Here is an 11,726-nt window from a genome sequence, read left to right on the forward strand (position 1 = left end):
ACAGGATATGAGATGACGGTGTGAAATACGAGCATAGAGACAGTCTCATATAGTTATTGAGGAACACTACAGTAGAGTTTGGATTAAAATAATTGCTAGACACAATGAAAGTGCATGGTGACAAGTGGCTGTCAAGCTCCAAAAAAGGATGCAGACAAAAAGTATTATCCATTGCAGTTTATTGTGCATGAATGCAACTGAAGATGAGAGATATTGACTGGCAAGCTGTTATCTGAATGACTGCTATTTGTGGACTAGCAACATGTAAACAATAACTTGATATCAGCCTATTAAAGCTACACTGCGTCTATTTTTTCTTGTAATCTATTGATCAGAAAGTCCCTCAGCAAGACGTCATGACCTCATGTGGCTTATAAAGTATGATGATCAATAATCCCATTACAAATGCTTCCATTTCTCCAGCCATGATGGTGAGTTAAACACAATCACAACTTTAAATACAGCTATTCTTATCTGAAGCAGAGAAGCACAATTATATTTTGCTGTTAAATTTTTCAATCGCTCCGATTAAAATTAAGCAAATTTCTATGATACAAGTGACATAACCACTGCAGTTATGGACTCTGACTGTGTTATTTAAAGCAAAGATGAGTCAGGTTTTGAACCTGAAAATGAGTGTTAATGTTGTAGCACTCCAGCTTTAAAAAGACACTTGGATGAAAGCCACTAATTCCTGAGCTTCTCAATGCACTCGATAACACATCTGTAGTGGACAAAGTAGTGGAAACTGAAATAAAAGCAAAGGTGTAAAGGACAAAAGGCTGCAATAATGAAAGTGCACAGACACTTATGTCTATTAACCTTCGAATGGCTATGAGGGTCATTCAAGGACCATGAAAGAATGCATTATTATCAAGAACTGAATTAATAATTTTAAACTGATGTGTGCTATAAATTGAACCATTATTTTGATCTTTGAAACTAACATTCATATTAACACTAAATTAGTAAGTAATATTCAGAGTCTGCTTCTAGACAGAGATATACAGATGTCTGAGAACTAGAGTATATATTAGCTTAATGCCTAAACAAATACCACATTTTAAAAATGCTTATTTAAAAAGCTTAGGATAACTTTATTTTAAGTTAGTATTGGTTTATTAATTGAAATGGGGTGGATGAATTTAGTATGATAATGAGAAAATTAACCTGTCCATTTTAATGTATTTCTACTTTAATAACACACCTACCAGTTAGAGATCAGTGTTTTATACACATGATTAAGTAGATCAAATGTTCTCTGAGGTGAATTACTTCAATTTCAGGGTTTGAATTTACATTAAATCTGTCTTTTGAACTTCCCATCATTGAAAGGATTGAAAAGCAATACTTTTTTACTGTGAGATTTATGATAAAAAAAATTCTCTGTAGGCACTTTCAGATGTCTAAACCTTGTAAATTTTTACTTGCTGAAACTTTTATTTTCACAGTTTGTTTTTTCTTTATTTTACCATCCACTGAGTGTAATTACAGCAAGTGTAACTCATCCACAGTAGGAAAAAAAACCACCACAGCAAAGTGTTCGTTTGGAAATCTGAGCGACATTTCTTTGTTAGGCTGAGCGAGCTGCCTGCAGAAATGTCACGCTCTCTGGCTGTGAAATCCAACTCCTCCTTCTCCTTTTTCTGGCTAAGCTGCTACGATGAAAAATATTGATTCACCATGGGGACACAGAACAGCCTTATCTGCCCGAACCTTTGTGCTCAGGCTTTACCCATCAACCCCAGCACCGCCGCATGGGTTTATTGTAGAAGTCTTAAGCACCACATGCTGCCTCCTGTGGACATTAAAGCAACTGCAGCAGCACTTTGTAAACACTACTCACCAAAACCAAAACAGTACTCTATGCCCATACTGACTGGCCAGCACCATTTGTTCAGTCAAAGACACAACTTCAACAAATTGGGAATAAACTGCAAATCTATCTATCTATCTATCTATCTATCTATCTATCTATCTATCTATGCTTCTGTAAGAAGTTTGAATTATTTTATAATAGGCTTATATCTTAAATTACATTGATTAGTAAGTTTTAAATTTAATTTTTTTTTTTTAGTGGGATACAAGCCTATTCACATATATGAGCTGTTGTTTAATATCCATATTCTTACACATTTCCTTGTATTATTGAGCTGAACATTCCCCCACATACATTATGTAAACTGACTGCATCACTCTGCCCCCGACTGAATCTCCTAAATCATGAACTTTTCAACTCTGCCGTTTGCTACTAGATCCTCCCACTTGTTAACATTTAAGGGAGTACATTTAAGAGTGCAATTTCTTATTCAGAGGAACTTACAAAAACTTAACCTTCACATGTGACTTAACTTTACTTCTGCTCTGTTTATTAAAAATAATATGTGTCTTTATAGTGCGCATTTAAACTAGGACATATCTCAGAGTAATCATGGAGCATTTAAATAGCTTAATGTAAACAAAAGTATTCAGCCTCTGCCTGCATTCAGTACAGCTCTGTTATTAAGGCTCTGGTGTAAAAGCAGCAGTTAAAATGTCCTACTACAAATAGGTGTTGTGGATTGTGCAATAAACAGCGAGGCATTTTCATGAGAACAATCAAAGACTGCCAACCACGAACAACACAGCAATATGAGGGCCGCTAAACTGCCTTTAACAGGGCTGTTTAGCAACACTTTATTGCTCCTTCTCAGTATCCAGCAGAGCCACGAAAACCACAGAATGTAGATTTTATCAACAGGATTTGTACTTTAAGATATCCAATGTCATATTAATATAATATATTATATATTATCATCTGAAAACATTCAGTGTCAGAAACATCATATGAAAAATGTAGGGGAAAAAATGGATTTCAGTGAGGTTCTTTCAAGCTGAGAAAAAAAAGAAAGAAAGAAATGAGTCCATTCAGGCATGGATAAAATCTTTCATGCCAGGTGATCTCTAAACTCCCAAGTCTCTACAGACTACCTCTTTTCTTCATCCCTTTTTTGTTACCAAGCTCCTTCAGTTCCTCATTCAAATTAGCCTTGCGTCAAAAATACTAAAGCCCTGGTGTGAAAAAGGTCCGCTAAAGCTCTTTGTGTGGATTCAGTCAAATGTTGGACACAGATCTATACAAGCACGTTTCTTCGTGTTTCTCCACAACGGCCGTCTTGAAATGCAGCGGTGCAGTGTCTATCTCTAACTCACACACTCACTAGTAATTAAACACCTCAATGGAACAGATTAAGAGTTTCCCCATTTGGAAATTCATTACCATTGCTGTAATTGGATTCCAAATTTAATTAGCACTCCCTCTGCGAAACAGCAGGTGATGTTGTGGGCGGCAGTCAAGAAGCTGTCCAACTACAGAGAGGTCACTGAATAAGAGTTTGGCTGCTGCCATGCTATGGCACAGAATGAGGGATGTTACACCTGAGCTGATCATTTTGACCTGTTGCTCTGCATAGAGGTGTATAAGCAAACCAATATATTATGATTGTATTATATTATTTTATATATTCAGATGTATAGTTAGAATAAAGCTGTCAAAGAAGCAAAACTTGTGGAGATTAGTGTACCAGCAGGGGCTAACTGGACCTTGCTAAACATGGTTCTTGGCACAGTCAACCATTATTTGTTGATATGTCCTTTGCCCAAGAAACATTTTAAGGATTTCCCAGAAAACACACTTCTCCTCAAAATAGCAATGACTTTTCTGTGAAAATTCTTATTATTATTACTGAGCGCCAGGAGTAATTTACAAAGCCCCTCTGGAAAACCATATATTGGTGATGGCCCTCTGTGATCAGGGTAATAAATGAAATCTAAAAAACCTATGGGGAAAAACTTGTCAAAGTAAATCCAGAGCAGAGGCAGGATGACAGAGATAAAAGAACTATCATGAGGCGGCAACCGGTATAAACATTAATGGCAGACATCGTGGGATCTGTAACTCAATAAAAGGAAAACAGAAAACCTCCTGAAGACATCTCATGGGCGCCTTATGTTAGAGGTCAAGATCCTCAAAGCAATAATTTAATCATCATTTATTAGCCGGGAAACTTTATGGTGACTTTCAGTGTTGTGTCTGCTCTTTCACAAAGTCTTAACTGGACATAAAACAGATCTTTAACAAAAAAAATTAAGACAACAGTTAGATACACACACACACACGCACACAAACACACACACACACACACACACACACACACACACACACACACACACATACACACACACACACACACACACACACACACACACACACACATAATGTACATGCTAATTTTAAAATGTTTAGTTATGACTTATTTTTCCATATCTGAATTTACCATAATTTAAATAATTGCCTATTAAGATTAAGGAGCAATCTTATGTTGGTTCAACTTAAAAGGACTATAAATGGCTTTGATTGCATGGCTTAAATTTAGTTCTACATATGTGCTTCATCTCTAGTTTTTTATAAGTAATGGAGAACAAAACTGCTTAAACTGATGATAACATTGCATGAACACTTTTCGCATGACCACTCTTAACACACACAAACACTCAGGACCACAACACATAGTAGATGAAATAAGAGGACAAGGATAAAAATCTTAAGTAAAGGAACAAACACATTTTGACATCACAAGACAAGAAGTTTGATAAACAACTACACTTTTAATAAAACGGACAAACGAGGCATCCATTTTATTTATTCATTCCGCAGTGCATGCTGGGAACTCCAACACTCAGCCCAATAATATACTTTTAAATAAAAAAAAAATCTCAGCATTTTAATGTATTTTTCTAGCATTATTAATGCAAACTAAATTCTTGGGGAATATCCTTTGAAATTCACAGTCATAATTAGAATTTTATTCATAATTACAATTTATTTCACATACTTAGACTTGTAAAGAAAATCTAAACTTTACTGTCAAAAACTAAGCAATCTCTGGTTAAAAAATGTTTCAAGCTACTTTTCACTGCTGTTATCTTCTTAAACTTGTGTGAATTTCACACAAGCTGCAAGGAATGAGGAGCGCTATTGATCAGACAGTTTCATTTCACAGGCCCTGGAGGTGTGCGCTGGAGGCCACCAGGGACATCAATGAAAGCCCCAGCAAATGACATGGAGATAAAAAAACATGTCCATGAAAGCCATCTGAACACAAACATGGAGGATCAGTGGGCGATAACATAAGAAACAAACAGTCAGGTTCAAGCTATTCAGGTTTTGGGGGAATTCACTATGAATATGTGCAGGTATAGCCGTTCCGTTTGTAGCCTGAAATCTTGAAAGGAGTACAAGGACTGTAACCTGCACAAGAATATGAGGTTTACATGCTTGACAAAATAGACCTTTGTAGTTCTTATGCAGAAACATGTTAGCAGCATTAAAATTCATGTTGAGGCATGACTAAATTCAAAGACATTATTTTACAAAGTAATAGAAAAGTGTTTTTCTAAAAACCTGTTAGAAATTCCCAAAAGAGTTGCGGATTGGTTTGCAAACTGCAGCTCAAACAGGTCCATCACTTACTCTCTTAGCTCTCTTATTTTGCATGCGCTGTGTTGTTTTAGCATGCGATTCACTAAACAGATCACGCAAATGATCTCCGCTATCCACCTTATTTTTCAATGCAGAAGTAAGCTATTTCCTGTGAATGTGCAGACTTCTGATTCATTATCCACTTTAGGTAAATAACTAGAAGAATAACAAAGTTCAGTAAATGGTGATATTAATAAGGTTTGTGCTAAAAAAACAGTGCATCATTTATGATTACAATAATGAGTTAAAATAATTTGATATTGAATACCAGAATATTGAATACCAGTTCAGCATAATGAACTGTTTTTGTACTGCTAAAATGACAATGGAATAGGGATGTTATGATTCCCAACTTATGATGCGATATGATTTTCTCTTTTTTTTTTTTTTTTTACAAAATGAGAATTTGCACAAATTATAAGTAAAAAGGCATTCTTATTTCTCAGACAAAATGCTGCATGTTTCTTTGTGAAGTTGAAGTATGAATAATAACAAAGCAAATCCCAAATCAAATAAAATAATAATATATACAAATTAAAAGAAATCTCTTTATATAAACAAAACATATCTGAACACTATTTTAATATGCATTATACAGAGGCAAGATGAAAAGAAAATACATTGAAACTCTTCTGAAGACAGTCAATTCCACTCAGAGATACATTCATATAAACCCCCGCCCCAGTTGTATCGCGATTCATTTAACATCTTAACCAACTAGAATCAACACATATATTTACCTATTTTTTACTGACTCAAAGGGCATCATTACATCCCTACTATGGAAACAAATGACAATGGATGCATTTTGGTAAAGCCTTCATGTTCATACTGTAGTAAAAATTTCCTTCCATAGATTCAAACAAACAAACAAACAAACAAACAACAACAAAAAAAAACTTAAGACAGAGTTGAACAAATGAAAATGTACTTTCAGTACAATATACTTTTTCCTTCACATTATCTGTTTTGTCTCTTCTGTAAATTCTGCATTTACATGCTAATAGGATCAGAGCCAAATACCAAGTCAGAGGTTTAGCTAGCGTTTAGCCACAAATCCAGTTTGGCAGTTCAATCTCGAACCATTCAAAACAATTCCAGCGCTAACAAATTAAAAGAGGAAGTGACCTGTGCTCCTGCATTCAAGTGAGAATGTCAAGTCAAGCCCGGCTAGCATATCACCATAGACCAACAAAAGGGAAGTGGACAACAGCTGACATTTATGAAAGATGTGCTTCATAAATCAAAGGTAATACAAACGACTAAACAGCATATTGTTGGCTGGCATTCGGTTATAAAATGAAGAAGTGGAGTCAGTGAAATTGAATGCTTCTTGATTAATTCCAATTTAACTGCTAGAAGAAGTACTTTAGTTTGTTGGCTATAAGTAACATTATTACAGTATATCAGTAATCTAAGGGACTGGAGAAAGACACACTCACACACTCAATAGTATGTGTTTACAGGTGCTGCATTGTTTACTGTTTGCCGTTCTCCTTGTCAGGAAACTATAGTCACAATTTCTGCAAGCCCATCATGATACGGAGCTTCATGTCTTGTCTTTGAAGCATAATTAATAAGAGGAAGCCACACTGTGGTTAATTAAATTTTCAACCATTTCATGTAACAGGCACGTTGTTTGGCATGCCCAGCAGTTGCACGTCACTCAAAGTGGTACTCGATCAAAGAGTGGCTCACTTTGAGCAAAGTGACAGATGAGTTTCAGTAAGTACAGCAGGAGGGATTGTCCATCGTCATCAGCACTTTTTAAAGCAATGTTTAAAGTGCAACAGACACAAGGAGATAGGGTGGGGGGGGGGGAGATATATATCTTCTATTTATATATATATATTGTTACAACTTCCTAATTTGGATCCAGTATAGGAAAGGCAACATTGAGATTGTGATCATTGTACATGCGGTGGGGGTAGCAAAAAGACAAACGCAGCACAAACCTGCCAAAAAACAATAGTTTATTGCGTGCCAAACAATAGTAAAGACAGGTATCAAATAACAAACAGCACAAAAAGGAAATTATACAAATTTTACATAAACTAAAATAAAAGGAAAAAAAAGGAAAAACATATGTAAATCGGGCGAGAAGGACAAGAGTGGCACCATAGAAAAGAAAAGAACAAAAGCAAACCAGTCTAACACTCAAGTTCAACCTCTAAATCTCCTAATAAAAGGGAAAAAAAATAAAGAAAACTGGTATTAGGGGTTTTAAGGAGATTAAGTTTTCTGATTTTTTTAAGACATAACTTGCCTATTCTACTGATAAAAGAGCGCCTAACACTAGGGTGTCTATACATTAAAGTCACTTGGTGTTGCTAAATGTACGTCACGTGACATCATACCTGTCCCGTTTCTCCCCTGCCTAGGGCAAAAAGTTCAACACAATGCCGGAGATAACAATAAAAGCAAACATAACTAGCAAAAAAGAAACGAAATATCAACTAAAAAAACTATACAAAGTATACTTAACCAAAACTAACAAAAGAGCAAAATTAACAACAAACCACAAAAGAACAGGAAAGCAAAAAAAAACTGTCTTTGCATACATCCTGTCGCGCTTTTAAACTCTGTTGCCGGACACAGGATTGGTGGTGGAAGCCATGACGTCACTCCCGCTAACTTTAAGATTGACATCTTCCCGAAACCAATATCCGTTCCAGGTAGGCGTGCATAAGAAATTGACAGGAGAAGGGAGAGAAAAAAAAACAGGCACGCACATCTACCAGGGACGTCACAATTATATATATATATAGAATACAGCAATATCACAGTCAGCCATTATCACTAAGGTCATCTTTGCATAACTCACTTGCTACCGATTGCATGATATATCACCTCTTGGTTGACCGATTCTCAAATGACCTTCTTAATTTGAAATATGCACTATTACAGCCCGACATAGGAAAAAACAAAATGACTACTATATTTTAGTAGCCTACATATTGTATGCGTTATGCTAAATCTTATTATATTGTCAACACGGTAAGATATCTGACAGCTGTGGCAACTCAATACATGGAGCAGAAAATCATTATTCATTAAAAAACTATGTTAAATTTGGCAATTTTTTTTATAATAAACAATATGCTATGTTTTGCCTCTTTATTTTAAAAGTACAGTAGAGAGAAACAATAGTGCAGTGGGACGTTGGAACGCCCATCCACATGGTCATGGCTCTGACTACAGCACACTAACGTTTCTATCAGGCACATACGTTACATCAAAGAAATTTAATTAGAAAGTAGAAGCAAAAAAAACTGTACATGAAACTGTACATAACATTGATACACCACAATTTCTTGCTACTAAAAATTTCATTTTAACAGTCTGTTTCGCCTAATGTCTCAAGAATCAGTAAGCCATGTTATGGAAGCTGATCAGTTAAAAAGCTATATTTAAAGTGTCAAACAGAGCCCCTAATAAATTGTGCTACAGATTATGTAAACTTATCTTCTCATTCGCAATCCTAACAATTCTCATTAGCACTATTGGTTTGGGAAAAAATTCCCACTATTGGGAAAATGGCTTCGCTTTCAAGACTTTCCTATCAGTCTGACAGGCTCAGTGAGGGTCTTAATTTTGCACTGAACGTGAGTGCGACAGCTTTCACTACAGGGGAGCATGACACATTAGTGCACATTAGCCGGAATGCTAATCGCTGTTCTGGTAGGTAGGAGGTCGAGACTCTGGGAGATGAACCGGAGGCTTAGCTCCCCTGCTAATGCACGCTAATGCTGGCTAATGTGCTGGGGAGATGTAATTGGGCTCCAAGCAGAGAGAGCTCTGTGGGCGTGTGTCCTCTCTCCGAGGGCTGTGATTTAAAAGACATGTCCACCCAACTAAAAATATGTCCGTTTTATGTGATTATGTAATATGGAAACAATTAGCAAGAGGACATAAGCAGAAATTAGATATGTACATATCCTGAACTTCTGTGCATTAGCTGGCATTAAAACTAAAGCATCCTAGGAGAGAGGTGTTTAAAGCTCTGATTCATGAAAATAGGAAAATCCCACGTTCACAGGCAGGCACCTGCACCCTCTCTATCTTTCCATTCCATCCATTCCACAAAGCACAGACATCTACACAATACTGTTCAGAAAAACAGGTAGAAATTACAAAAATCTTTGCACATTTCTTGCTTTAAAGAGTCACTCTTTACTTTGACTTACACTATGAGTATTCAGTAGAGCTACAGGGCATAAGTCAAGCAGCAATTAGCATTTCATTACTTGCTTAATGACAGTACTAACCTGCGATTCAACCTACTGGCTCTCGGGTCTTAATCTTTAAGCTGCTACAGGAGCGAAGCGGCTGGAATTCAATCCTATACATTTACTCTGTAACTTTTTTTTTTTTTTTTACTGAGATAGGGCACAAATCTTGGTCATTCTAGTTGAATAGACTCTGCAGTTAAAGCTTTAGAGGAGGCAGATTTATATGCTTCTAAAACTTAGGAGCTCCAGTTTCATCCCAAAAGCCTCTCAGCTGTACTGTGGATAGATCAGAGGCACTGGCATTTTCAACTGAGCTGTCGAGATATTTATTTACTTAGTCGCACACTGAAATGACCAACCTGTATAGCTTGCAAAGGGGCCATTCATACAGAATGTTTTTGTATTTCACTGTACTGCTTTTCCATTATTTTTTTAATGTAATTATGTGGTAGATGAGTGTGTCTGACCCTCGTAATTGAGCATAACATGGTGTTCTGAAATGCAACACTCAAGTTAAAAGGAGTTCAAAAAAGTTGTGTTTAATGGCCCCTAAAGATCTGATCACATTTTACCTTTTGTTCGGTAAATTTTCAATTTCGAAATCCAGCCCTTTCAATAGGATTCTTTATAAGGACAAAACATTTTCCTATGAAAACTTGCCACACTGACCAACAGAAAGCTACTTGGTTTGAAAGTAACCTCTGTGTGAACTATTATATTACAATAGATAGTTTTTCCAGGAAAATTTCACTAATTTGACTGCACCTTAGAAAAAGAAAATTGATGCCTATTTGAACCTGATGTACAGCTACAGGTTTTATGTCATGTCATTATAAGATTTTCTTTAAATCGTATTAAAGGAACAATTAGCAGAAATTTGCCTCTATGGAGAATTTAAAGTGTCTATCGTTGAATTACACAACTGTTTGGAACATTCATCCTATTCATAATACAAAAAGGAGAATGATACTTAATTGCTTGTAATTTACCTAGTTGTGAGTCCTGATAATTTACCTATTTGAGTTCGGTTATAAAATGTGAGTGTCTGTCTCATGAATATCTGAACTGCGTAACCATGAAATACAGCACTGATTACCGTATTCTGCTGCTGAGCGAACACAGCCATAGCCAGGTGAAGTTCTGAAGAGAAGTGTCAGGGCATGTTCATTTAATCCATCCAACCACAAGGCTTGAGTAAAGCATACAGGGGTATGCTGTAGGCTATAATGCTTTATTATACGGCTCTGTGGAATACTTGATTCTGATTGGTCAGTTGCGACATTCCGAGGTATGTTATACCTCGATAACAACTGGTAAAAGCTAATAGCACAGGCTCATCCGGGTAACAACAGTTGGCGCTGTACTCTTGCTTTAACTGTTCTTTTCTTGGTGGAAGCTTTGCGTTTGTTTAGCTAATAAAATATTAAAACTTGATTCAAAATGGTGTGCAATTATTTAATTACATCGTCCTGGACTCGGCTCTCGTTTCATGCAAATGCAGCTGCTGCCATTTTCTTACGATTGTTTTGTACGCTGTAATGGATTATAAGAGAACTGACAAACAGGTAAGGGTTTTAAAAACATTTCATCTTAATTCTTTTATTGCCTTAATTATTTTTGAGGTGAAATGTTGTGTAATAAGTGGTTTGACTGCACCGTTTCCCTTAAATGTCCGTCTAGTTTGAATATGCCGCTTTCTCGCAACTGCTGTCTTCTTTGCGTTCAAATATTTCAACTCAAATCAATATTTCGCGTCTAATTATTTGCTTATGTGGCAAGTAGCCATGTAATAAGCAGGATAATGTACATCTAGCCAATGTTGTCTCAGAATAAACCCCTTCAGACTGATACAAGACCCCTCCGCTCGCGTCATGGTCCTGATCACCCTGTCTGGGTTTATTCTGAGATAACAACCGGCTAGATGTACATTATCCCTTACATAGATAATACTGCTTCCTAATTAAATTTAATTT

This window comes from Cyprinus carpio, chromosome B9 (genome assembly GCF_018340385.1).
Source record: "Cyprinus carpio isolate SPL01 chromosome B9, ASM1834038v1, whole genome shotgun sequence".
NCBI lineage: Eukaryota > Metazoa > Chordata > Actinopteri > Cypriniformes > Cyprinidae > Cyprinus > Cyprinus carpio.